Here is a 26171-nt window from a genome sequence, read left to right as displayed (position 1 = left end):
AGTATAGCAGGAGCCTAAAGCGAGCCATTGCACTGATTCTTCTGATTAGTGTATAAAATAACATTTTTATGGAACGTAAGTCTTCTGGACTAAATGGATATAGCTGTAAATTACACAAAATAAAAATCTGTATTCATTCTAGTATATCTTCTCAGAAAAGTTTACTTTCTTAGGAAATAACAAGATCGGGGAACGTCAGGTGAGCTACGTTGGAATCTTCATCCCTTGTTTTCCACGGAGTGCTATAGTTTAATTACGAATAAAAGATCGCACTGTACATTACACATGAGTTAATAGGTTCTAGAAATGTACGAATGATTTAACGGGTTTCAAGCAGATTGTGAACAACACAAAAAGCTGAGAAACTCGAAAGCAAAATATAACAATTTTATAAAAGCTGTATAATAATTTCTTACATATTACTGCGGTAAACTTATGCTTCGTCACATAAAATGATGCTGCAAAACTTTGTCACTGTTTCCCAAAACTACGTTAAATGCTACATGGTGTCACGGGCATGCGACACGGTAAGGAAGGTGTTTTAGTGACGACAAGTCACGCAAATGGCGAAATCCACTGACGTAAGGGATCTCGACAAAGTTCATATTGATACAGCTCTGAGCTTGGGAATGAGCATCTCAGAAATGGCACGCTGGTGGGCTGTTTGCATGCTACGGTCGTCAGCATTTATGAATAAAGGACGGAGAAACCACAAGGTACGTTAAAACACCCAACATCCCTGGTAAACACCCGTTAAAGGACCTCCAGTCTCACTAGTTAAAAAGTTTTAAGTATATCACGACATATCAGTTTCTTCGGTGAAATTAAAAACAAAGACGGCAGCAATAACTGTGCAATTTGAACTCGACTAGTAAATCCAGAGGAAAGAACCGGTAAGTGGGAATACTACTGTGAACTTTGCTGACTGCGTGACAAAAGAGGAATCATTGACTGACATGAGATCGGGGATGCAGTACTAGGATCCGAAATTAAAAGAGCTTCGTATGACTTAAGATCAAATAAGGCATAACCGATGGATAAAATTCCATCATAGCTTCTAAACTCTTTGTTGGAAGTTGTGCAGGATGTAGGAACCTGTGATGTGAGACATTCGGAGAAACATCGTTCTCACAATTACGATGACAGCAAGAGGCGAAATGTGCAAGAATCATCACACATTCTGCTTATTAACACCAGTATCTGAGTTGCTGACAAGAATAATTTACAGAAAATAGAAAAGGAAAACTGAGAATCTGTTAGATGTCGATACGTTGGCTTTATGGAAGATAAAGGCTTCAGAGAGGCAGCTTTGACGTTGCGGCTTATAGTGGAAGGTAGATTAATGGAATACCAAGGCACGTTCATTTGATTTGTCGACTTGGAAGAAGCGTTCGACAATGTAAAATGGTTCGAGATATTCGAAATTCTTAGACATATATGCGTAAGTTATAGTGAATGTGGGTACTATAAAATATGTAAAATAACCAAGAGGGAAGTATATGGCCTGAAAGCGGGGTAGTCGCACGGTCTCGGGCGGCTTGTGACGGTCCGTGCGGCTCTCCCTGTCGGTGGTTCGAGTTCTCCGTCGGGCATGGGTGTGTGTGTGTTGTCAATAGTGTAATTTAGTTTATGTTACATTAAGTAGTGTTTAGGGTTAGGTACCGATGACCTCAGCAGTTTGGTCCCATAAGACATTACCACAGATCTAATTTTTAAGGTCTGAAGACCAAGAATAAAGAGCTCTATTTAAAAATAGTGTACGATATGGATGTACTCTTTCGCCCTTGCTGTTAAATCTATACACGGAAGAAGCAATGATGGAAATAAAAGAAAGGTTAAGAGTGGGATTAAATTTTACGGTGAAATGGTTCCAGTGTTACGATTTGCTGTCAACATTGCTACCCTCAGGGAATCTGAAGAACGTTACTGTATCTGTGGAATGGGATGTTCAGTGTAAGACGTATAAAATATGGATCGACAGTAAGTCGAAGAGAGGCGAAAGCAGCAGCAAGTAGAAGAAATGAGAACAGCGACAAAGATCTAAATTTTGGATCACGGAGTTGAGAAAATTAATAAAATAGAAGTATTTGAAACGTTGTTCCAAATGTTCAAAATTAGCTACACTGGTAAGGCACGGAAACAAGTTCTCTGTAGAATCGGCGAGGAAAGGAATAAATGGAATACACTGAGCAGAAGAAGGGACAGCATGATAGGATATCGGATAACATATCAGGGAATAGCCTTCACGGTAGCAGAGGGAGCTGTAGAAGGTAAGAGCTGTAGACGAAACAGAGATTGGAGTACATCCAGCAAATAACTGAGGACGTCATATGTAATTGCTACTTTCAGATGAAAAGTTTGGCAAAGGAGAAGAGACGTGACTCAAAAAAAGCTGACTGTCAATGGGTTCCACGGAACCGGGAGTTCAATATATTACGAATAACTGAAAATCTGAAGATTTTCACAATACGACGTTTTTGGGATCAGCATAGCGACTCTGCATAAACATGGACGTACTGCAGTAAAAACTGAATCTGAAAGCAACGGTGATACTGAGAACCGTACTCATCTGTCAGCTCGTTGGGACGTGCAAGAAGCAGAACGACCATCGCAGACAGCATCTCACAGAGCCATTGCGTGCTGCTCTCCGAATGCTGTTCCTGCCGTGACGTTTAATTACGTGTTGACGCAACCCGCAAAGCCGCGACGAATGACGTCACCACGGAACAGCTTTTGCCCGTACTCTGATGCCGTGTTTGCTGACCATGTTCTCTGTGCAGCTGTGTTTGTACAGTGTGCTTCTAACACTAATGAAAATAGTAGTCCCGGACGTCAAGTTCTGCAAGTAGTGAAAACACCAGAAACCAAATAGTAAAATTACGAACTCGATATGGAATAGCATACTCTCTGATGATATGTAGTGCGATGTATTACTGTGATGTTTTCCAGGGAACATAGTAGCTTTCTTTGTTTACGATCACAGATGATGCCGCCAAAATGAAAATGTCTCATCTGTGACGCTATCTACAAAGATAGTGAATAGCATTCAGATTTGAAATACTATTCGACAGTGAAATAACAAAGATATGTCAGAAGATGGTTTCTGAACGTATTTACTTCTAATAACTGATAGTCTAAATGTTCCAAATAATATACATAGAGGGCCTCTATGTTAAAGTCCATATTCAAAATGTTTCCACAAGTAAGTTTGATTCAAAGAACTTATATATTTCCAGAATGAGATTCTCACTCTGCAGCGGAGTGTGCGCTGATATGAAACTTCCTGGCAGATTAAAACTGTGTGCCCGACCGAGACTCGAACTCGGGACCTTTGCCTTTCGCGGGCAAGTGCTCTACCAACTGAGCTACCGAAGCACGACTCACGCCCGGTACTCACAGCTTTACTTCTGCCAGTACCTCGTCTCCTACCTTCCAAACTTTACAGAAGGTCTTCTGCGAACCTTACAGATCTAGCACTCCTGAAAGAAAGGATACTGCAGAGACATGGCTTAGCCACAGCCTGGGGGATGTTTCCAGAATGAGATTCTCACTCTGCAGCGGAGTGTGCGCTGATATGAAACTTCCTGGCAGATTAAAACTGTGTGCCCGACCGAGACTCGAACTCGGGACCTTTGCCTTTCGTGGGCAAGTGCTCTACCAACTGAGCTACCGAAGCACGACTCACGCCCGGTACTCACAGCTTTACTTCTGCCAGTACCTCGTCTCCTACCTTCCAAATTTTACAGAAGCTCTTCTGCGAACCTTACAGAACTAGCACTCCTGAAAGAAAGGATACTGCAGAGACATGGCTTAGCCACAGCCTGGGGGATGTTTCCAGAATGAGATTCTCACTCTGCAGCGGAGTGTGCGCTGATATGAGACTTCCTGGCAGATTAAAACTGTGTGCCCGACCGAGACTCGAACTCGGGACCTTTGCCTTTCGCGGGCAAGTGCTCTACCAACTGAGCCACCGAAGCACGACTCACGCCCGGTACTCACAGCTTTACTTCTGCCAGTACCTCGTCTCCTACCTTCCAAACTCTACAGAAGCTCTTCTGCGAACCTTACAGAACTAGCACTCCTGAAAGAAAGGATACTGCAGAGACATGGATTAGCCACAGCCTGGGGGATGTTTCCAGAATGAGATTCTCACTCTGCAGCGGAGTGTGCGCTGATATGAAACTTCCTGGCAGATTAAAACTGTGTGCCCGACCGAGACTCGATCTCGGGACCTTTACCTTTCGCTGCAGAGTGAGAATCTCATTCTGGAAACATCCCCCAGGCTGTGGCTAAGCCATGTCTCTGCAGTATCCTTTCTTTCAGGAGTGCTAGTTCTGTAAGGTTCGCAGAAGAGCTTCTGTAAAGTTTGGAAGGTAGGAGACGAGGTACTGGCAGAAGTAAAGCTGTGAGTACCGGGCGTGAGTCGTGCTTCGGTAGCTCAGTTGGTAGAGCACTTGCCCGCGAAAGGCAAAGGTCCCGAGTTCGAGTCTCGGTCGGGCACACAGTTTTAATCTGCCAGGAAGTTTCATATCAGCGCACACTCCGCTGCAGAGTGAGAATCTCATTCTGGAAACATCCCCCAGGCTGTGGCTAAGCCATGTCTCTGCAGTATCCTTTCTTTCAGGAGTGCTAGTTCTGTAAGGTTCGCAGAAGAGCTTCTGTAAAGTTTGGAAGGTAGGAGACGAGGTACTGGCAGAACTAAAGCTGTGAGTACCGGGCGTGAGTCGTGCTTCGGTAGCTCAGTTGGTGGAGCACTTGCCCGCGAAAGGCAAAAGTCCCGAGTTCGAGTCTCGGTCGGGCACACAGTTTTAATCTGCCAGGAAGTTTCAACTTATATATTTGTCAAGGACTACAATCAAGCAAAGTCGAAACGTGTTTATGAGGGAAATCATTCATCATCTACGTCCACAAATAAACTCCCCAAGCCATGGTTCATGGTTTACTTCCACTTGACTATCGATCGAGGTGAAAAATGACTATCTGTATGTCTCCATACATGCCACAATCTGTCTGATCTTAATAAAGCGATAATTACACGAGATAAAGAGTGATTCCGTTGTGGTAACATCGAAAGATCGCAGTGCGGTAAGACAGTCAGCAGCGCGCATCGATACCACATACATCGGCGATGTGTCACTGCAATCCACAGCGACGAAAGAGAGAGGCTGGGGAAGACAAGCCCTCTCCCTCAGCACTACAGCGCTCTCGCATGAGTGTCAAGCTGGAGCTGAGCAAGGAACCGCTCTGTCCAGTTTGTGACCTAACCTGAAGCAGTCAGCGTCATCGAGTAGCTTTAAAGTGTTATTCAAGTCTAAGATGGAAGAGTATTTTTGCACATTTTGAACGGTGTACTTCAAGAGTCGAGTTAGTGCACCAAGAGGCGCATTAAAAGTCAACTACAGTCGTAACTTATCAAGCACTCCTGTGGCGAAAGATTGTATTGAGTCATGTAATATAGGTAACAAAAATTCCATCCATTGTAGTTACAAACGGCAGTCTCCCAGAGCCATCAATGAACCCACAGTTATAGCCGGACTATTGTATTTCGTCTGATGATGTCATCCGTGATGATGTTACAAGCTTCCAGAAGTAATGCAGAGGAATAAATGTATCAATTTGAGGAGAGGGAGCCCTATCCTTAAGCGATAAAATCTAAATTTACAAACGAAAGTGGAATACAAGTACCGGTACTGTTGTTGCTAACATTACATGGTAGGATATTCCAACGAACACGTAGAAGTGCTGATTACGATTATATCTCAACTAATTCAGTGCAGATGGCGTACTGTGTACTGACATGAGCAGTCCGGATGTACAAAGTGCGTATTTTAGTTGGCTGCAGTCTGTGCTTACAAGGTGAAGTAGTAACGTCGATCAGCCTCAAACGAATGGGTTTGTAAGATCCACTCCCATTTTACTAAACCTCCAGATAAGTCACAGTTTACTTAGGGAGTCTGTAGAAGATTGAATTAGAGGCGTAAAGTATGACTGGGCACTCTTTCCCATCCGAGGCTTACACAGAGAAAGACAACCCTTCTTTGAATCATGTTAATGAGTCGTCACCTAGGATTTCCTGCTACTTGTTTTACCGCAAAGCTTCAGTAGCTGATTTCCCTCGCAGAGGTAATATCAGCACCACCTGATTCTCTGGAAAGTGCAATCCTATTTCATTTATTTCTACGCGGTGTCGCAGAAACCTGTATCACTTGAAATAACATTCGTGGGTGCCCTTACGATGTGTTTGTTTACGGAAAAGCTGTCGGCAGTGCGGTTGGGGACGGACATGCAGCCAGGTCCGTGCAGGGCGAAAACACACCGGGACCACTGGCAGCACACATGTACTGCCAGATGGAAGGGTTGTCGTCGCGAGGGGTACAACCACATTGTCAATCAGACCCAGGAAATTTAAGTTGAGTGGGCCTTAATTCAAGTAATTAAACCTCCGCCATTGTGAGATCTCGCAGTTTGCTTGCGTGTTGCTGCTCGCAGTCTCCGAGACGAAGAGCAGCAAGCAAGTGGAGCGTTTAGGGATGGCGAACCTAATTCGCCTTCCTCAACTTCTTATTATTAATTGTTGCATTCTATATGTTATTATTTGTGAATTTCCACCAGAGGTAATTTTCCTACCTAGTGGCCGCTAACTCCCCAGTTACCTGCCCTGGAGATTAGTGTATGTTATACCAGTGTACTTTTCCTCGCCTTGCCGCTGCTGTTCGGTAAGGCGTGTAGTTCGGCAGCTTCCTTGATTTGTGGGCTGGGTGGTATTTCTTTTTTTTTCTGTCTTTTTTTCCTGCTTACTCTGGTAGTAGTGGTTCCTTCTGTTTCTGGATGCTCTAAACACCAAAGTCTGAAGACGTGGTGCTGACCTCCGGTTAAGGCTTGGGTGTGTAATTTCATCGTTGCATTGGTAATCACACGTTAGTTAGATTCAGCAAATGATTATTGGTCTTGCGTTTAAGCTGTCACTAGACTGAGTTATCATCTCGTGAAGTGAATGCAACCCTTGGCTGCCTGTCTCATTGCTTGTGATGTTTTGAGGGACTTTCACAAGTAGATCCTTGGAGCAACGGGTGCTGCCCCTCTACCTCCACCTTGATTTGGTCAGATTAGATGATTTTCTTTATAAAAAAATATATTTTAAAGACTGTAATTTCAAGTTTGCAGAAATTAACTGGTTCTTAAAATATTACTATTCAGGCCTTATTCCGTGAAACAGTTCTTAAATTATTGCTATTGAGTCCTTCAGCGGAGAAATGGTTTGAATTTGTTGTCATTAAGGCCTTCAACCGTGGAATACTTCTTAATATTTTGTCACCTTTGATTTGTTGTTGTTTCCAAATAAAGTGCACGTGATTGAAAAATAATCGACAGTAACTGATTACAGCCCCGTCCACAATCGCAACCCAATCCTGCCTTCCTTGGTACCAGGTCTCACCATAATCTCATATTAACGATATTTATCACATAGTAATTCAGAACTATCAGTTTCTTGAGAGTACGCTCTTACGCCATAACTACACTCCTGGAAATGGAAAAAAGAACACATTGACACCGGTGTGTCAGACCCACCATACTTGCTCCGGACACTGCAAGAGGGCTGTACAAGCAATGATCACACGCACGGCACAGCGGACACACCAGGAACCGCGGTGTTGGCCGTCGAATGGCGCTAGCTGCGCAGCATTTGTGCACCGCCGCCGTCAGTGTCAGCCAGTTTGCCGTGGCATACGGAGCTCCATCGCAGTCCTTAACACTGGTAGCATGCCTCGACAGCGTGGACGTGAACCGTATGTGCAATTGACGGACTTTGAGCGAGGGCGTATAGTGGGCATGCGGGACGCCGGGTGGACGTACCGCCGAATTGCTCAACACGTGGAGCGTGAGGTCTCCACAGTACATCGATGTTGTCGCCAGTGGTCGGCGGAAGGTGCACGTGCCCGTCGACCTGGGACCGGACCGCAGCGACGCACGGATGCACGCCAAGACCGTAGGATCCTACGCAGTGCCGTAGGGGACCGCACCGCCACTTCCCAGCAAATTAGGGACACTGTTGCTCCTGGGGTATCGGCGAGGACCATTCGCAACCGTCTCCATGAAGCTGGGCTACGGTCCCGCACACCGTTAGGCCGTCTTCCGCTCACGCCCCAACATCGTGCAGCCCGCCTCCAGTGGTGTCGCGACAGGCGTGAATGGAGGGACGAATGGAGACGTGTCGTCTTCAGCGATGAGAGTCGCTTCTGCCTTGGTGCCAATGATGGTTGTATGCGTGTTTGGCGCCGTGCAGGTGAGCGCCACAATCAGGACTGCATACGACCGAGGCACACAGGGCCTACACCCGGCATCATGGTCTGGGGAGCGATCTCCTACACTGGCCGTACACCACTGGTGATCGTCGAGGGGACACTGAATAGTGCACGGTACATCCAAACCGTCATCGAACCCATCGTTCTACCATTCCTAGACCGGCAAGGGAACTTGCTGTTCCAACAGGACAATGCACGTCCGCATGTATCCCGTGCCACCCAACGTGCTCTAGAAGGTGTAAGTCAACTGCCCTGGCCAGCAAGATCTCCGGATCTGTCCCCCATTGAGCATGTTTGGGACTGGATGAAGCGTCGTCTCACACGGTCTGCACGTCCAGCACGAACGCTGGTCCAACTGGGGCGCCAGGTGGAAATGGCATGGCAAGCCGTTCCACAGGACTACATCCAGCATCTCTACGATCGTCTCCATGGGAGAATAGCAGCCTGCATTACTGCGAAAGGTGGATATACACTGTACAAGTGCCGACATTGTGCATGCTCTGTTGCCTGTGTCTGTGTGCCTGTGGTTCTGTCAGTGTGATCATGTGATGTATCTGACCCCAGGAATGTGTCAATAAAGTTTCCCCTTCCTGGGACAATGAATTCACGGTGTTCTTATTTCAATTTCCAGGAGGGTAGTTCGGAAGGCAACTTACCGGCGACTAGCGACAGTTACTTGCAGTCTAGTTCTCTTAATTACAATTGTGAAGCATCGTAGCTGTTCGTAAAACTTCGTTATCCTAGACATTGTTCATTTGTTTATTGAAATTACTTTTTGCGTCGTAACATTGTAGTAAGAAAGATTTTTATGACCAGTAGGCTTCTTTTAATACCTGTAATGGGAAAACTGACTTTTACTGTAAAATATTTACAAAACAAAATATGTTGCTTCGAGCCAGAATGTTAGAGGTTTCTCTACGTATCGTGCGCTGGTTTAACTTTCTCAGAGCTAGCCTCAGCCCCTCGACCCACCGTCACCGGCAATGCCAGATGGTGCAGCGTTGGAGGCGCCATCTTACTCCATGCTATGCGTTCTGGAGTGCCACCTGGGATTACTGAATGCTACTGATATCTATAGAAGTCATATAACAAAATCTCGAAAATAAGGAAATAAAATATAATCTGAAGGTAACGACCAAGTCACAACTTGCTCCTGGAGAAGCAGCTCGCAGGCATGATTTTCGTGTATGGAGAAGGAAACGGAAGTAGCAGAAAAACGGAAAGATTTTACAGGAACAAATATCGACGTAGAAGACATCCGACTCACACCATGTTACTATGATTGTTGCAACGATTAAGTGAATCAGGGCTGTAGGTATCACGCTATAACGACTGAGGAGGACGTCCAACAACACGGACTCTGGACTTAAAAACATACAGTGCTTGCTCGAATGGGTAGAGGCGCCTGCATTTGGCACTCGATCAGTTGAACGTCAAATGAATGTTTCGTAGACTATTCTGTGACAGGTATTACGCGAAATTCAGCTACGCGTCTAGAATCCACAGAAATCACAAGCTTCGATTGCTACTGATTTCAGACCTCGTGTCATTTTCAGCCAATGGTTATTGTATCGTGTCACTGTCGATCCTCACTTTCCTGCTTATGTAGTACAGAAATATACTTACAGTGCCAACGAACGAGAAATCAGTTGACTAAGAGCATAAACGTAATGACTGCCACCTCTAATTTCCAAACAAATGGTTTAAATGGCTCTGAGCACTATGGGGCTTAACATCTATGGTCATCAGTCCCCTAGAACTTAGAACTACTTAAACCTAACTAACCTAAGGACAGCAGACAACACCCAGTCATCGCGAGGCAAAGAAAATCCCTGACTCCGCCGGGAATCGAACCCGGGAACCTGGGTGCGGGAAGCGAGAACGCTACCGCACGACCACGAGCTGCGGACTAATTTCCAAACATGACACTGCTGAAATACTTCATTGTTTCTTGAGAATATGCCTAGAATTTACACATCTGTCGATACTGTCAACTTTCTTATCAGACATTTGCCGTTAGGTTTACGGCAGATTTGCCTGGTGTGTCAAGAGTACTTGATAGCTCTATCTCAGTAACATATCGAACTCTCAGCTCCATACAACTAACTAGCCGTGGGTGCGTAAAGCAACTAAAATATCAACAATCCCATCTGAGTACTGTTAGCGTCAAGGAATTAACATTAACCACTGCAAATATATGAAACACCTAGACACGTTAAGTGTGAATTCACTACAGTAATGAAACAATGATATACTCATTATTCTACATTCGTGTTTAACAAATAAATACATTTCTGTAATGTATGGAATTTTAGTTTTCCAAAAGCATCCTGTATAAGAGAGGTGTAAATGGTACTCTGTAGACTGAAAATGTATTCGTAAAAATTTGGAAATTTGTGGTAAGGTTTTATGGGACCAAAATTCTGAGGTCTTCGCTCCCTAAGCTTACGCATTACGTAATCTAACTAAAATTAACTTACGCTAAGCACAGCACACACACCAATGCCCAAGGGGGGACTCGAACCTCCGGTGGGAGATGCTGGGTAGACCGTGGCAAGCCCCATCAGACCACGCAGCTAGCCCGCCGGCTAAAATGCATTCGTATGAATACATTAACATACCTGCTAAAATATTGTATTGTACGTGAACCGGGGACCTAGAAACGACGGAGAGGCTCCGTCCCCGCCGCAGCCGCAGTGGTCCCAAACCCCACGACGGCTACCGCAGTCCACTTCACGCCTCCGCCGCTCCATACCGAACCCAGGGTTATTATGCGGTTCGGCCCCCGGTGGTTCCCCCCAGGGAACATCTCACACCAGACGAGTGTAACCCCTATGTTTGCGTGGTAGAGTAACGGTGGTGTACGCGTACGTAGAGAACTTGTTTGCGCAGCAATCACCGACATAGTGTAACTGAGGCGGAATAAGGGGAACCAGACCGCATTCGCCGAGGCTGATGGGAAACCGCCTAAAAACCATCCACAGACTGGCCGGTTCACCGGACCTCGACACAAATCCGCCGGGAGGATTCGTGCCGGGGACCTGGCGCTCCTTCACGCTCGGAAAGCCGTGCGTAAGACCGCACGGCCAACCGGGCGGGCTAACTAAAACCTGCTTCTATATAATTAACACTTTGCGTTGTCCTGCAGTGTTTAGTCATACTCTAACAAATTATATTAAATCTGTGACAGTTACAAAGTTCTGTTGTTCTGCAGCGGAAGAGTGAGGGAAAAAGTTGTGCTGCCATTCGCTGTGGACAGATTTCATGAAATTCGAAGTGTAGAAATTTATATGTTGGTGAAGGACGTCAATTTCTCTTTTTTATGAAAAGTAGATATAAGGACAACACTTTTTGTTTTCTGTTGAGAATGGATCAGTCTGGATCCTTAAGCGAACGAAATATAATCTCTCTTATCTGAAAGTTGAGATGGCATTGTCATTCATAGGTTTATGACTATCAATAGATAAACATTTCTCCAGTTTAATACTTCTGCTAAAGGAACAACAAAAATATATGCTCGACAGTCTCATTTTAGGCACCTTTTTAAGGTACGTGACACAGTAATAATACCAAAGTCGTAGATACAACTGCCGGTAACGTACATAACGTTCTCTATGCAATAGTTCGCCTTGTCCATAAGTGTATTTCTCCAAATATCACATGGAGTTATTGAAGCTTATTACATAAGCCAACATATATAACTTGTGATATAATTAAACATTGTAGGTTAGGTTAATAGCTTAAAAGTCATGATAGTGAGCAATCAAGAACTGTTTCATCGTTCCCAAACTTCGTAGACGCACTGATACTATTTGTATCAAGAAAACACTGAAATGAAAACTACTAATAATTATAAGATGTTGTTATTATTATTTGTGTCTTCATCTTATCATCAAAAAATGTTACTGAACTTAATATTTCATCTCAGTTTTCGATTAAACATACGACACGTAGAAATGCAAAACTGGATTCATAAAAATGGACAACGCACGCCATATTAGAGTCCCCATCGGCCACGTTTCTTTATTATGACTAGAATTACTTACTACATAAACCAGTATGCGAATATCTTTTAAAAGACCTTAGAGACAATGAAATGTAATGTCAGTGAGATTGTTAGTCCCACGTTTGGAAGGAATTTTGCTTAGTGAGAATTTAGTAAGCACAAATCATTAAGTTAAAATATTGAACGGCTTATTATACTGTGCAATATGAGAATCTAATTTACAATAATTACACTTATTAGCTATAAAGTTGGACCTTACTTGCTACATTTGCAACGAATATTAGAAAAATAATAAAATGTACCAGGAGAAATATAGCAGTTAAAATTATTGTAACTGACGTATCCTCAGTTTTCTAACAGATGGGAAGTGAAACTTGGTACCGAATGAAGCCTTGAAAGCCTAATGTTAAATCGCCCTTTTCACTGCTCACTACTACTTCTCTATATTTTAATTACATCACGAAATACGAGTTGCATTCAAGTTCTAAGGCCTCCGATTTTTTTTCTCGGGACTGAAAAGAGATAGAAACATGCGCATTGTTTTAAAATGAGGCAAGCGGCGAGAATGAGAACTATTTAAATACGAAAAATGGCGACGTTTCCCTTACTTGAACAGTGTGCAATCATTCGCTCTCTGAATTTGCGTGGTGTGAAACCAATTGAAATTCATCGACAGTTGAAGGAGACATGTGGTGATGGAGTTATGGATGTGTCGAAAGTGCGTTCGTGGGTGCGACAGTTTAATGAAGGCAGAACATCGTGTGACAACAAACCAAAACAACCTCGGGCTCGCACAAGCCGGTCTGACGACATGATCGAGAACGTGGAGAGAATTGATTTGAGGGATCGCCGGATGACTGTTGAACAGATCGCCTCCAGAGTTGGCATTTCCGTGGGTTCTGTGCACACAATCCTGCATGACGACCTGCAAATGCGAAAACTGTCATCCAGGTGGGTGCCACGAATGATGACGGACGACCACACGGCTGCCCGTGTGGCATGTTGCCAAGCAATGTCGACGCGCAACGACAGCATGGATGGGACTTTCTTTTCGTCGGTTGTGACAATGAATGAGACGAGGACGCCATTTTTCAATCCAGAAACAAAGCGCCAGTCAGCTCAATGGAAGCACACAGATTCACCGCCACCAAAAAAATTTCGGGTAACCGCCGGTGCAAAAAAAATGATGGTGTCCATGTTCTGGGACAGCGAGGGCGTAATCCTTACTCATTGCGTTCCAAAGGGCACTACGGTAACAGGTGCAACCTACGAAAATGTTTTGAAGAACAAATTCCTTTCTGCACTGCAACAAAAACGTCCGGGAAGGGCTGCGCGTGTGCTGTTTCACCAAAACAACGCACCCGCACATCGAGCTGACGTTACGCAACAGTTTCTTCGTGATAACAACTTTGAAGTGATTCCTCATGCTCCCTACTCACCTGACCTGGCTCCTAGTGACTTTTGGCTTTTTCCAACAATAAAAGACACCCTCCGTGGCCGCACATTCACCAGCCGTGCAGCTATTGCCTCAGCGATTTTCCAGTGGTCAAAACAGACTCCTAAAGAAGCCTTCGCCGCTGCTTTGGAATCATGGTGTGAGCGTTGTGAAAGATGTGTATGTCTGCAGGGCACTTACGTCGAGAAGTAACGCCAGTTTCATCGATTTCGGGTGAGTAGTTAATTAGAATAAAAATCGGAGGCCTTAGAACTTGCATGCAGCTCGTATATGTCGCTGAGTACTGCGAAGATGATTTTGTTCATAATATCGACTACATATATTGGCTTCTTGTGCCTCTGAGTTTTGCGGAAGGCACGCTCTCGCGCTTCCGTGTACCTGAACAAATGTTAGCGTTGACCGCGCACATAGCTATCGAATGTCCTGGTGTGGATGCGGCGAGGCGAGGACGTGCTTAGTGTCGAAATTCGCTTGTGGGTTGGATGGTTTATTTTTTGGGTTACCTGTTGTCGCTTGTGTGTTTAATGGATTATTTTGTTTGTTATCTGTAGACAGTAAATATCTGAAAAATTATTTCGCTAGTCATTCATGATTTAGCGAAAATTTAATTACGTTGTGAAATTGCTACGAACAGTTCTAGTGGACTGACGTCCAACATGCCGTTATAAACTTTTTGAGTCTAGTTGAGGTAGCCCCAGCCCGTGGTTAAAATGGTTCAAATGGTTCTGAGCACTATGCGACATAACTTCTGAGGTCATCAGTCGCCTAGAACTTAGAACTAATTGAACCTAACTAACCCAAGGACATCACACTCATCCATGCCCGAGGCAGGATTCGAACCTGCGCCCGTAGCGGTCGCTCGGTTCCAGACTGTAGCGCCTAGAACTGCACGGCCACTCCGGCCAGCCCAGTGCGTGGTCCAGGCCGATCACGTGGCTGGGCATTCCATATTAACGCTGTGTTGCGGTGTAGGCTTTATGTCGATGAAGAAGAATTGTATGCCGCTGAGTGCCGAAGATGGCGGACCTCGTGAAACCATAATGGCAGATATTACACAGCTCATGCAGAAATTAATAATAGCCAGAGGAATCATGATACCTTAAAACCAAGCATGTACATTACCATTATTTACACGATAATTCTGATGGTGTAATCAGATTTTCAATAACTTTATTAGTTTAAAGTTTAGTATCTGACTGTAAATTACACAAGTAACACCCAGCAAGAATTTCCAAAATTTAAACGGTTCATCCGATTTTGTCGGTCGACGTCTCTTTAGAAAGCTATTAGTGTAAACCAAAATTAGTATAAATTACAAGTATGTACCTTGTATAGTACATGAGTTATTGGAGGTCAAATTGGCCGATAACTACACTCCTGGAAATGGAAAAAAGAACACATTGACACCGGTGTGTCAGACCCACCATACTTGCTCCGGACACTGAGAGAGGGCTGTACAAGCAATGATTACACGCACGGCACAGCGGACACACCAGGAACCGCGGTGTTGGCCGTCGAATGGCGCTAGCTGCGCAGCATTTGTGCACCGCCGCCGTCAGTGTCAGCCAGTTTGCCGTGCCATACGGAGCTCCATCGCAGTCTTTAACACTGATAGCATGCCGCGACAGCGTGGACGTGAACCGTATGTGCAGTTGACGGACTTTGAGCGAGGGCGTATAGTGGGCATGCGGGAGGCCGGGTGGACGTACCGCCGAATTGCTCAACACGTGGGGCGTGAGGTCTCCACAGTACATCGATGTTGTCGCCAGTGGTCGGCGGAAGGTGCACGTGCCCGTCGACCTGGGACCGGACGCAGCGACGCACGGATGCACGCCAAGACCGTAGGATCCTACGCAGTGCCGTAGGGGACCGCATCGCCACTTCCCAGCAAATTAGGGACACTGTTGCTCCTGGGGTATCGGCGAGGACCATTCGCAACCGTCTCCATGAAGCTGGGCTACGGTCCCGCACACCGTTAGGCCGTCTTCCGCTCACGCCCCAACATCGTGCAGCCCGCCTCCAGTGGTGTCGCGACAGGCGTGAATGGAGGGACGAATGGAGACGTGTCGTCTTCAGCGATGAGAGTCGCTTCTGCCTTGGTGCCAATGATGGTCGTATGCGTGTTTGGAGCCGTGCAGGTGAGCGCCACAATCACAGAGGGCCAACACCCGGCATCATGGTGTGGGGAGCGATCTCCTACACTGGCCGTACACCACTGGTGATCGTCGAGGGGACACTGAATAGTGCACGGTACATCCAAACCGTCATCGAACCCATCGTTCTACCATTCCTAGACCGGCAAGGGAACTTGCTGTTCCAACAGGACAATGCACGTCCGCATGTATCCCGTGCCACCCAACGTGCTCTAGAAGGTGTAAGTCAACTACCCTGGCCAGCAAGATCTCCGGATCTGTCCCCCATTGAGCATGTTTGGGACTGGATGAAGCGTCGTCTCACACGGTCTGCACGTCCAGCACGAACGCTGGTCCAACTGAGGCGCCAGGTGGAAATGGCATGGCAAGCCGTTCCACAGGACTACATCCAGCATCTCTACGATCGTCTCCATGGGAGAATAGCAGCCTGCATTGCTGCGAAAGGTGGATATACACTGTACTAGTGCCGACATTGTGCATGCTCTGTTGCCTGTGTCTATGTGCCTGTGGTTCTGTCAGTGTGATCATGTCATGTATCTGACCCCAGGAATGTGTCAATAAAGTTTCCCCTTCCTGGGACAATGAATTCACGGTGTTCTTATTTCAATTTCCAGGAGTGTATTAACGGCGTCAGGCGATAAGTACTTCACAGTTACACAAAAAAACGGCAGCAGGAATATAAATAAAGGGAGGAAGGTTTATTTGTTTAGCAAAGAGTAATAAGAGGCAGATTTCAGACTACCTAACAGATCAAAACGAAGATTTCTGTTCCGACACTGACAATTTTGAGTGTTTGTGGAGAAAGTTCAAGGCAATCGTAAAATGCGTGTTAGACAGGTACGCGCCGAGTAAAACTGTGAGAGACGGGAAAAACCCACCGTGGTTCAACAAAAAAGTTAGGAAACTACTGCGAAATCAAAGAGAGCTTCACTGCAAATTTAAACGCAGCCAAAACCTCTCCGACAAACAGAAGCTAAACGATGTCATAGTTAGCGTAAGGAGGGCTATGCGTGAAGCGTTCAGTGAAATCGAAAGTAAAATTCTATGTACCGACTTGACAGAAAATCTTAGTAAGTTCTGGCCTTACGTTAAATCAGTAAGTGGATCGAAACAGCATATTCAGACACTTTGGGATGATAATGGTGTAAGGTGCCAGGACATGAGCACTTGCACGTTAGCTTACCAACATTAGTATTAATAATAAAAGGAGCGACAAGGGCATTAGATCATGACTCTATTGAATTATGATAAATATGAGGCAATCTCGAGCAGTACTCCCTGCATGTCTGCCGGATTGAGCCACTAACTTAAAGCGTTGGTGAAAAGCGTCGGAAGTTTAGAATTGTGGAATGTGAAGTCTGCAGATGGCCGCAGCTCGCCGGGCCGCCGTGGGCGGCAGGTAGCGGTCACCGGAAACGTGGGACAATACGGCGGTTTTGGGGGTAGCCCGGCATCCGGAGCCACCTGTGCTGGGCAACATGTGCCGAAGAATGGAATTTCGTTTGCCTAGGGGCGTCATGACCTATTCTATCATTGGGTAGATCTCAGTGGAAGGATTTCGGCAATGATAGAGCGTTCGACATTGGCCGAAACTGAGTATTCTTCCGCTTCGTTTTCGCATGCGTGGGAGACGAGAGAATTGTGGAAGGATCTCGCCTTCAGCCATGGAGCGGTACGGTCTTGGAGTCTTGGCCATCGTCTTCGAAGGGAGATATACGGTCTGTATCGCTGCATTGCACCAACGGGTGTTCGTGCAGAGTTCTGCGGTTAGAGCTCTTAGTGTGCTCAGAAGCTAGATTATCACCAACGCCTAACCACTTCCAACAACTTACCTAATATTCTCGATCTAGAAGTTATCCTTGAGAGGTGCCGAGTATTTATCGACGCAGCTGCCGGTAATAGGGGCGCATAACTGCAAATTGTTAATGTGACATTCTCAGGAGTGTGTGGGTGGACAAAGAGATTCACATTTTTTTTGTAAATTTTGTCAGTTGTGGGGAATATCAAATCTAAATGCCAATATTACGATCGAATTATCGACTTCACTGTAGTTATCATTTACCCAGTCCCAGTAAGCTTTACATGTACTCTAGTCACTGGACAGCTTGCCCAGACGGGGAGGAAAGAAGGTTTGCAGTCTTCTATGTCAGCGACGGACTGATACGCTTACACATGGCGACCGCTGCCAGGATTGTTCATAAATAGGCATTTTTGTGACGTTGTCGAATTTTCAAAATTTTTGTTAAAGGCGACCCCAATATCAGCTATTGGTTGTGGTGTTGGAAACTCTCACTACTGAGTTAGGCAGAAGGTTTGACGCAGCAATTGTGCGATATAAGATGAATGATTTCTTGTGTTGTTGCTGAATCGTTACGATTTTGTTTTGTTTTGCTTTTCAGGATATTTGATATATTATGTAGTTTGTATGTTCTTGTATACGTACTGACGCGAGAGAGTAACCTACGAGTATGTTGAAATATTCGTGGGACAGTGACACAGAAATTGCCCATGTTATGGGCTTCCAATATCGTGCATAAGTGTAGTTTTCGCTGTGTCATCGATTTTTTTTCTCTTCTTCTTGTCTTTTGCCATTAGTTGTATTTGAATTCCTTTTGTGATTTGATTTGTGTTTTATGTGCTGCATTTTATTTAGTAAATTGTTATTTTGGGGGTAATAATCGTTAGTACATGAGGACGCGAAGCCAGGCCAAGGCGGAAGAGCGAACGCAGGATCGTGAGATAAATATGGAAGACCGTAGTGAGGAAAGTAGAATGTTGGTAGCCGCAGAATTTCACGATGTTCCGTTTGAGCACGAGCAACTGCAGGCAGAATGATCCAACACTGGTAACTTAGGTAGTAGAGGTTATGGTTATACTAGTAGTGAGGGGACAACTCTGAACCTGAAGTTGAATTCGAGTACCGTGGTAGTAAAATTAATTTGAACCGGCAGGAGAATTATAATCCGATACCACCCAGACGTTGCTACAGTGGGACTCCGGTGTTAGGGCAAGTGGGGCTAGCAACGAAAGAAGACCAACCGGACACGAATCTAACCATAACGATCACCGGGTAAAGAAAGCTAGGCACTCGTGGAGACCGCGAAGTCCTGGAGGAACTGCGACGATAGATGAGGGGTCGCTCGCGCAATTGATAAGGAAAATGGATGAAATCAACAATGATATCAAGGAATATTTAGGCGCACAAAGCGGAAAGACCGATGAAAAAGTACATAGGATGCGTGCAGGTTTGGAAACAAAAATGCTTTTCATCGCGCAAGAGATTAAGAAAGAGTTAGGTGAAGTTAAAGAGGACGCAGTTCTGGCGAGACGAGACGCACGGAATGCACAGGAGGCTCACAAGCAAACTAAGACGGCAACCTCCGTCGGAGAAAAGGAACTGACTAAACTGAAACATCGCCTGGACAAACTGGCGAAAGTTGCGGGAAAGTCATTACAGATTAATGTCGAGGAAGTAGTTGAAGAGAGAGTGGCGCAGATGGAAAAGTCCATCGACGAAAGGGTCGCGCAGATCGTGCAGCAAGAACGCGAAAATCTTCGCACGCAGATAACTGGAGACGCGGTGCAATCACAAGAGAGAGCAGGAAATATAATACCGCTAACTGGGGACACAGAGTTTCTGAACGGTGGCAGTGCAAGTGGCAAGGGACAGAAGCAGTCAGGTCCTCCACCTCCCACTTACGAACCAAGTCCCATTCAAGCAGCCAGACAGGTCGTGATGAGGAAAGATACGGTGGCCCTCATGGTTGCAGAGCCGAGGTCGATACGAAGCAGCCATTAGAGCTGTTTGCCTTTGCAACGGTGCAACTCGCAGAGCGGAGATTCCGGTAGTACGGAAACACAAATCAGTACGAACGGAGGAGACAGTACACCGCCGGCACACTACAATATACAGCAGGGTAATGGGAATGAACGTACTCCATGATACGAGGAGCAGTTCAACCATGAAAAGTACTGAAGCCTACGAAGATTCCAACACTATCGAGAGGACAATAATGTTAAGCACCCACGACGTTTATCTCCCAATTCACAGAAGCACTGCCACCGCATTGGCCAGCGCGGAAACAGATCGACTTTGTATGTGCACACTTAGAAGGGTTGGTGTCAGGAACGATGCTTAAATGTGGGAAGTCTTGCGAGTCGTTCGAAGAATTTCGGTCAATATTTCTCAATCGATACTGGTCACAAAGTACTCAGAGCCGAATAAAACACGAAATGATAATGGCTAAAGACATGGAAACAGCAGGCGTCAAAAGCGCAGTGAAATTCCTTGACCGGGTGGTCAAGAAACATGAATTCCCAGACAACTCGTATACGCATAACGAGATTATCCGTATTTGCTACATACAGCTGCCGACACGTTACCAAAGAAATGCGATAGGTAAATGCGGAGACGATGTGGAGGGCTTCAGAAATATACTGAAAGAAGTCCGTGCTGAAGGAGGAGGTGGCGCGTAACCGTAAGAGAAATACAGAAAGGAAAGCCGTGTCACAAAATTTCAGCGCACAGGCACATTAAAAACTGGTGAACCAGTGGCATAGTAGTAACAGCTGTCAAACGCACAACGCTCAATAGGAAGCAAATACGAATATCGGCAATAAATGGAGGAAAGAAAGGTGGGGCCACAACCAGCCGTGGTCACATGGACACCCACAACCGAACTTACCATCTCAAAATGGCATTGAAACAGAGAATGAGACGCGTAGAGCTGAAATACTAAACACCTTTTTCCAAAGCTGTGTCACAGAGGAATGTCGCATTGCAGTTCCTTCTCTAAATCCTCGCACGAACGAAAAAATGGCTGACATCGAAAAATGTGTCCAAGGAATAGAAAAGCAACTGGACTCACTCGGCAGAGAAAAGTCCATTGGACCTGACGGGATACCAATTCCATTCTACACAGAGTACGCGAAAGAATTTGCCCCCTTCTAACAGCCGCGTACCGCAAGTCTCTAGAGGAACGGTAGGTTCCAAATGATTGGAAAAGAGCACAGGTAGTCCCAGTCTTCAAGAAGGGTCGTCGAGCTGATGTGCAAAACTATAGACCTATATCTCTGACATCGATCTGTTGTAGAATTTTAGAACTTGTTTTTTGCTCGCGTATCATGTCATTTCTGGAAACCCAGAATCTAATCCGTAGGAATCAACATGGGTTCCGGAAACAGCGATTTTGTGAGAGCCAACTCGCTTTATTTGTTCATGAGAACCAGAAAACATTAGATACAGGCTCCCAGGTAGATGCCAATTTCCTTGACTTCCGGAAGGCCTTCTATACAGTTCCGCACTGTTGCCTGATAAACAAAGTAAGAGCCTACCGAATATCTGACCAGCTGTGTGGCTGGATACAAGAGTTTTTAGCAAACAGAACACAGCATGTTGTTCTCAATGGTTAGACGTCTACATACGTTAAAGTAACCTCTGGCGTGCCACAGGGGAGTGTTACTTGACCATTGCTTTTCACAATATATATAAATGACCTAGTAGATAGTTTAGAATGTTCCATGCGGCTTTTCGCGGATGATGCTGTAGTATACAGAGAAGTGGCAGCATTAGAAAATTGCAGCGAAATGCAGGAAGATCTGCAGCGGATAGGCACTTGGTGCAGGGAGTGGCAACTGACCCTTAACATAGGCAGATGTAATGTATTGCGAATACATAGAAAGAAGAATCCTTTATTGTATGATTATATGATAGCGAAACAAACACTGGTAGTAGCTACTTCTGCAAAATATCTGGGAGTATGCGTACAGAACTATTTGAAGTGGAATGATCATATAAAATTAATTGTTGGTAAGGCGGGTGCCAGGTTGAGATTCATTGGGAGAGTCCTTAGAAAATGTAGTCCATCAACAAAGTAGGTGGCTTACAAGACACTCGTTCGTCCCATGCTTGACTATTGCTCATCAGTGTTGGTTCCGTACCAGGTCGGGTTGACAGAGGAGATAGAGAAGATCCAAAGAAGAGCGGCGCGTTTCGTCACAGGGTTATTTGGTAAAAGTTATAGCGTTACGGAGATGTTTAGCAAACTCAAGTGGCAGACTCTGCAAGAGATGCGCTCTGCATCTAGGTTTCGAGAGGGTGCGTTTCTGGATGAGATATCGAATATGTTCCTTCCCCCTACTTATACCTCCCGAGGAGACCACGAATGTAAAATTAGAGAGATTCGAGCGCGCACGGAGGCTTTCCGGCAGTAGTTCTTCCAGCGAACCATACGCGACTGGAACAGGAAGGGAGGTAATGACTGTGACACGTTAAGTGCCCTTCACCACACACCGTTGGGTGGCTTGCGGAGTATAAATGTAGATGTAGATTTAGATGTAGGTAAATATATTTATTCGTCTATGTCTTTGCTTATTAACTATTCATGAAGAAATTGGTTAAATGTTTACTGTGTTTTAGAAAGCACAGTGGCATTAGGCTAATGGCCTATTGTTTCTATTCCTTTGATATATGTTTAATTGATTCGTTTATATATTTAATAATGTGTGATAGAGCGTGTTTATGGTCCAGCCGAGAAATACTTATTTAATTTCCAGTTATGTAAATGTAAATCCGGTATTTTGAATGCATTTCATTACGTTTGTGAGTGTGTGTTGGCTTGAAGACATGGTAGGAGCACTCTAGACAATCACAGCGCTCGTTAGTGGAGAGATTATGTGGGAGTACGGGGAAGGACACGGGAGAGGACACGAGAGAGTCCTGGACAGTATGGCGCGACGGACGCACGGTCGAGGGAAATCCGTGGAGAGTGGAGCAGTTTGCTCGTGGTCGCGAGAGGTAGAAATATTTCGTAGTGTCCACTTGTGCACATGTGAGATTTCCGTGGCTTCTGCAGTGAAGACGTAGTATCCGTTTTGAAGTGAATATCTCGTGAGCTATGTTGTTGCTCATAACTAATTACGTGCAGTAGGACTCTGTTGTTTCCCAGTTATTCAACTTATATTTTATTTAATTGCTGGACCATCAACTTAAAGGTACTTATGCTATCGTACTCATCATTTAAAGTCGTTAAAAGAGTACCTGCAGATTTTATTTAATTGCAATCTCTTATTTATAAATTTCTATATGACTTTAAAAAATTCGCTATTTTGAGTGATAGGAACCTTCCACCATTCGATTCATGTGTATGTTCATATTGTATACTTTAGACACAGCAGTATTTGGCTTGTAAAGTGGCAACTACGTAGCCCAGCCCCTAGACCACAAAACCAGCCAAAACTTTTAATATTTCAATTCTGAGTCTGAGGGTGAGTAGTTGAGGGCCATCATTCCACCATTTATACTTGAAAGCCCGCAAATTTTGGAGTGATACAGTCAACTCAGACACTGCTTCCATCAGCTCAGTTTATTAAATGGTTTGAGTCCTATATGGAAGCCTTGTTCGCACTATTAATACGTACCGGAACTTTACCTAATGCATGCCGTTTGTGCATTCAGAGGACAGTTATCATTCTGTACATTCGATTACTCAAGTCGTTTATGCGAACTGCTATCGAAACACTGAAAGTAGGACATTCATATGTTTATTTGGAAAGTTGGCTATAGATTCTGCACACTCAGTGCGAGTCTCAGATATTATTACCGCGAGTAGTAGCGAGCGAACACTTAGGAGTAGTCGGACGCAGCCTGGCGTGAAGAGAAGAGGCGCGTCAGGAGAGGACCTGACCGTGGTAGAGGCGCTAGACGAGATTTTTGTATTAATCGAGATTTTTTGGTAACTGTCCAATAGCAGGAAATTCCAGGAAATGTTAGAATACTGACATTCCGGAATAAGGGTTGTCATAATACACGTTGTACGGCTGCATATAAAATTTTATGCCTAGACAGCCTAGCAATTTTTGGAGAAAAAGTATACATAAAGATTATATTGTCAGAGATAGTGCTTTACACATATCCTTACGACTGTTGTCATAATTATATCTTTTCGTAATAAAACTTTCACCAGGCTAATAATAATAATAATTTGTTATAATAAAACTTTCAACATTCTCTCTCATTTCGATTTCACTGGTCATTTATTAGCTACTTAACTACATAAACGAGGCTGAACTTTTGCAGCCGTTTAATGATACCACAATGCAATACATAATAATTGACTGTACTGATGGAACCGTCCTACCATAATCAGGCACAGTAATACCTTCACATAGAAAGACACAATCTCCTATTTTGAACATAGCATGTCTCGTGGTGCTCATGAACTTTACAATAAATAAGGTAAGTGTGGCGCTGGTGGAACACGCACAAACGCCGTATTTGTTTCTTTAGGAGATGTTTCATATTTCACTGTTGTGAAATCGAGATTCACTTCCCCTCTGCACGGTGACTGACTTTAAGTAAAGTCGACAAAAAACATCACGTGTTACTTCAGCCGTGAATGCAACTTGTCTTAGGAATGTTTAATTAGATATTGTCTCTTAATAGTGAAAATTTGATGATTGTGTTTTTTTTAATATTTTACTATTTTTTGGACAACTTTAATTGTTCTTAAGAATTTGCTATCCAGGGCGTCAACCATTAAATAGTTTTTGAGTTATTTCTATTGGGGCCTTCAGCCAGCGAATAATTTGAATTCCTGGTCTATAAGGCATTCAGCCGTGAGTGCAACCTGCTGAAGTTTTTTTTGAGCAAATTAAGGCAGCTATAGCCATCCATCCAGTTCTCGGAATGCCTGATTTTAGTAAAACATTTATTGTACAAACCGATGCATCTAATGTGGGGATTTCGGCCGTCCTCCTACTGGAGTTCGAGGGTCAAAGGCCGCCATTTGCTTGAGGGTCTCGACGATTAACCAGTGCCGAACGTAAATATTCCGTTTGCGAATGTGAGGCATTGGCCGTCTTGTTCGCGCTGTAGAACAATAGCTATTATCTCAAGCATAGAGTATTTCAATTACAAACCACCAATCAAGCATTAAGCTGGGTGCTAGCCATGCCACGTAAAACTGACAGTATCGCCAGGTGAGCAGTATGGATTTCAGCATTTTAGTTCGAGGATAAACATATTAAGAGAATGTGCTCCCGGACGTCATCAGCCGTATGAGCGCTGAATATCCATTTAGTGAGCTCACCCAAGAAATGGAGGAATGCAATTTCAGTTGTGTCGTGTTAGGCGGTATTGCTCTTTTTTCTTAGTGACGCTGCCAACCATCAGGGTCAGGACCCCACTTGGGGACCGGTTAAGGAAAGGCTGTCGGCAGGGGGGGGAACTTTGGATGGATACGTCATCAGTAAAGGCATTTTGTGTAAACGGGTAAGAGGTGCCAAGGAGCTGAAGATCTGCCTACCAGCCACCCTGGTACGCTCCGTTTTTGATTACTTTCACAACTCGTTGACTGGCGGGCATTCAGGGATCTATAAAACCTTGGAGAAGAGTGACGAGCATTTGACTTAGCGGTCTATGGACAGAGACGATAGAGACTTGCTCTCTCGGTGTCGTTTGTGTCTTGTGGCCAAACCTAAGAACGCTCTTCAACTGGGTTTCTTGAGTTCTGAGCGGGAATCTTGCCCCAAGGACAAACTCTATATCGATTATGTGGGGCCCTTACCTCCAACCAAAAGAGTCCATCGGTACATATTGGTTATTATTGACGCGTTTTCGAGGTTTACCTGGCTTCTTCCGAGTCGTAACGTGACTACTGCTACTACTATTGTGCATTTAACTAACGTATTTAGTGTTTTTGGACCCCCTAAGCATATCGTTAATGATAATGTGCCGGCGTTTCTTTCGGCTCCCTTCAGGTCTTTCTGTTTCAAAGCGGTGTGAAGCACATGACTACCACTCCGTATTACCCGCAGGGCTCTTTCGCAGAGAGTTATACCATTCAAATAACACATAAATATGTAACAATTTAATAGACATATGATTCTTGAATTTCTTCCATCTCTTTACTGTAAAGATTAATTGACTTTTCAATTCGAAAGTGTGATCTGTAATTGAAAATGATATAGTTTTTGCAGTTAATAGAACGGTTGTTGTACCAATGTAGATTTCCTTTGTGATATAATGTATTTGAATTGGATGAATTCTAACAGGGAAGGTTAGGTAAATTTTGTGTCGTTTATTTAAGAGTAAAATATAATGCCAGTGGTGTTTTTTGACACTTCTGTGTGATGTCACACCGCGTGTGCAACACTTCAGTGTTAGTCATGTTTGGATAGGTGTGATACCTGCAGAGTGAAAAGTTAGGTCAGTGTGAGACCAAATTATTAAGTGCGAGGCACAGAGGACATGA

General features: G+C 44.6%; 1 non-coding gene across 1 annotated transcript; it reads right to left on the bottom strand.

Annotated features, from left to right (window-relative positions):
- Positions 1–3903: 3903 nt before the first annotated feature.
- Trnas-cga lies at positions 3904–3978 on the bottom strand. Its single transcript has one exon. It is a non-coding gene; the product is annotated as a tRNA-Ser (tRNA).
- Between the last annotated feature and the right edge of the window lie 22193 nt (positions 3979–26171).

Source organism: Schistocerca piceifrons, chromosome 3 (genome assembly GCF_021461385.2).
Source record: "Schistocerca piceifrons isolate TAMUIC-IGC-003096 chromosome 3, iqSchPice1.1, whole genome shotgun sequence".
Taxonomy (NCBI): Eukaryota; Metazoa; Arthropoda; class Insecta; order Orthoptera; family Acrididae; genus Schistocerca; species Schistocerca piceifrons.
This window is presented reverse-complemented; position numbering and strand designations above follow the sequence as displayed.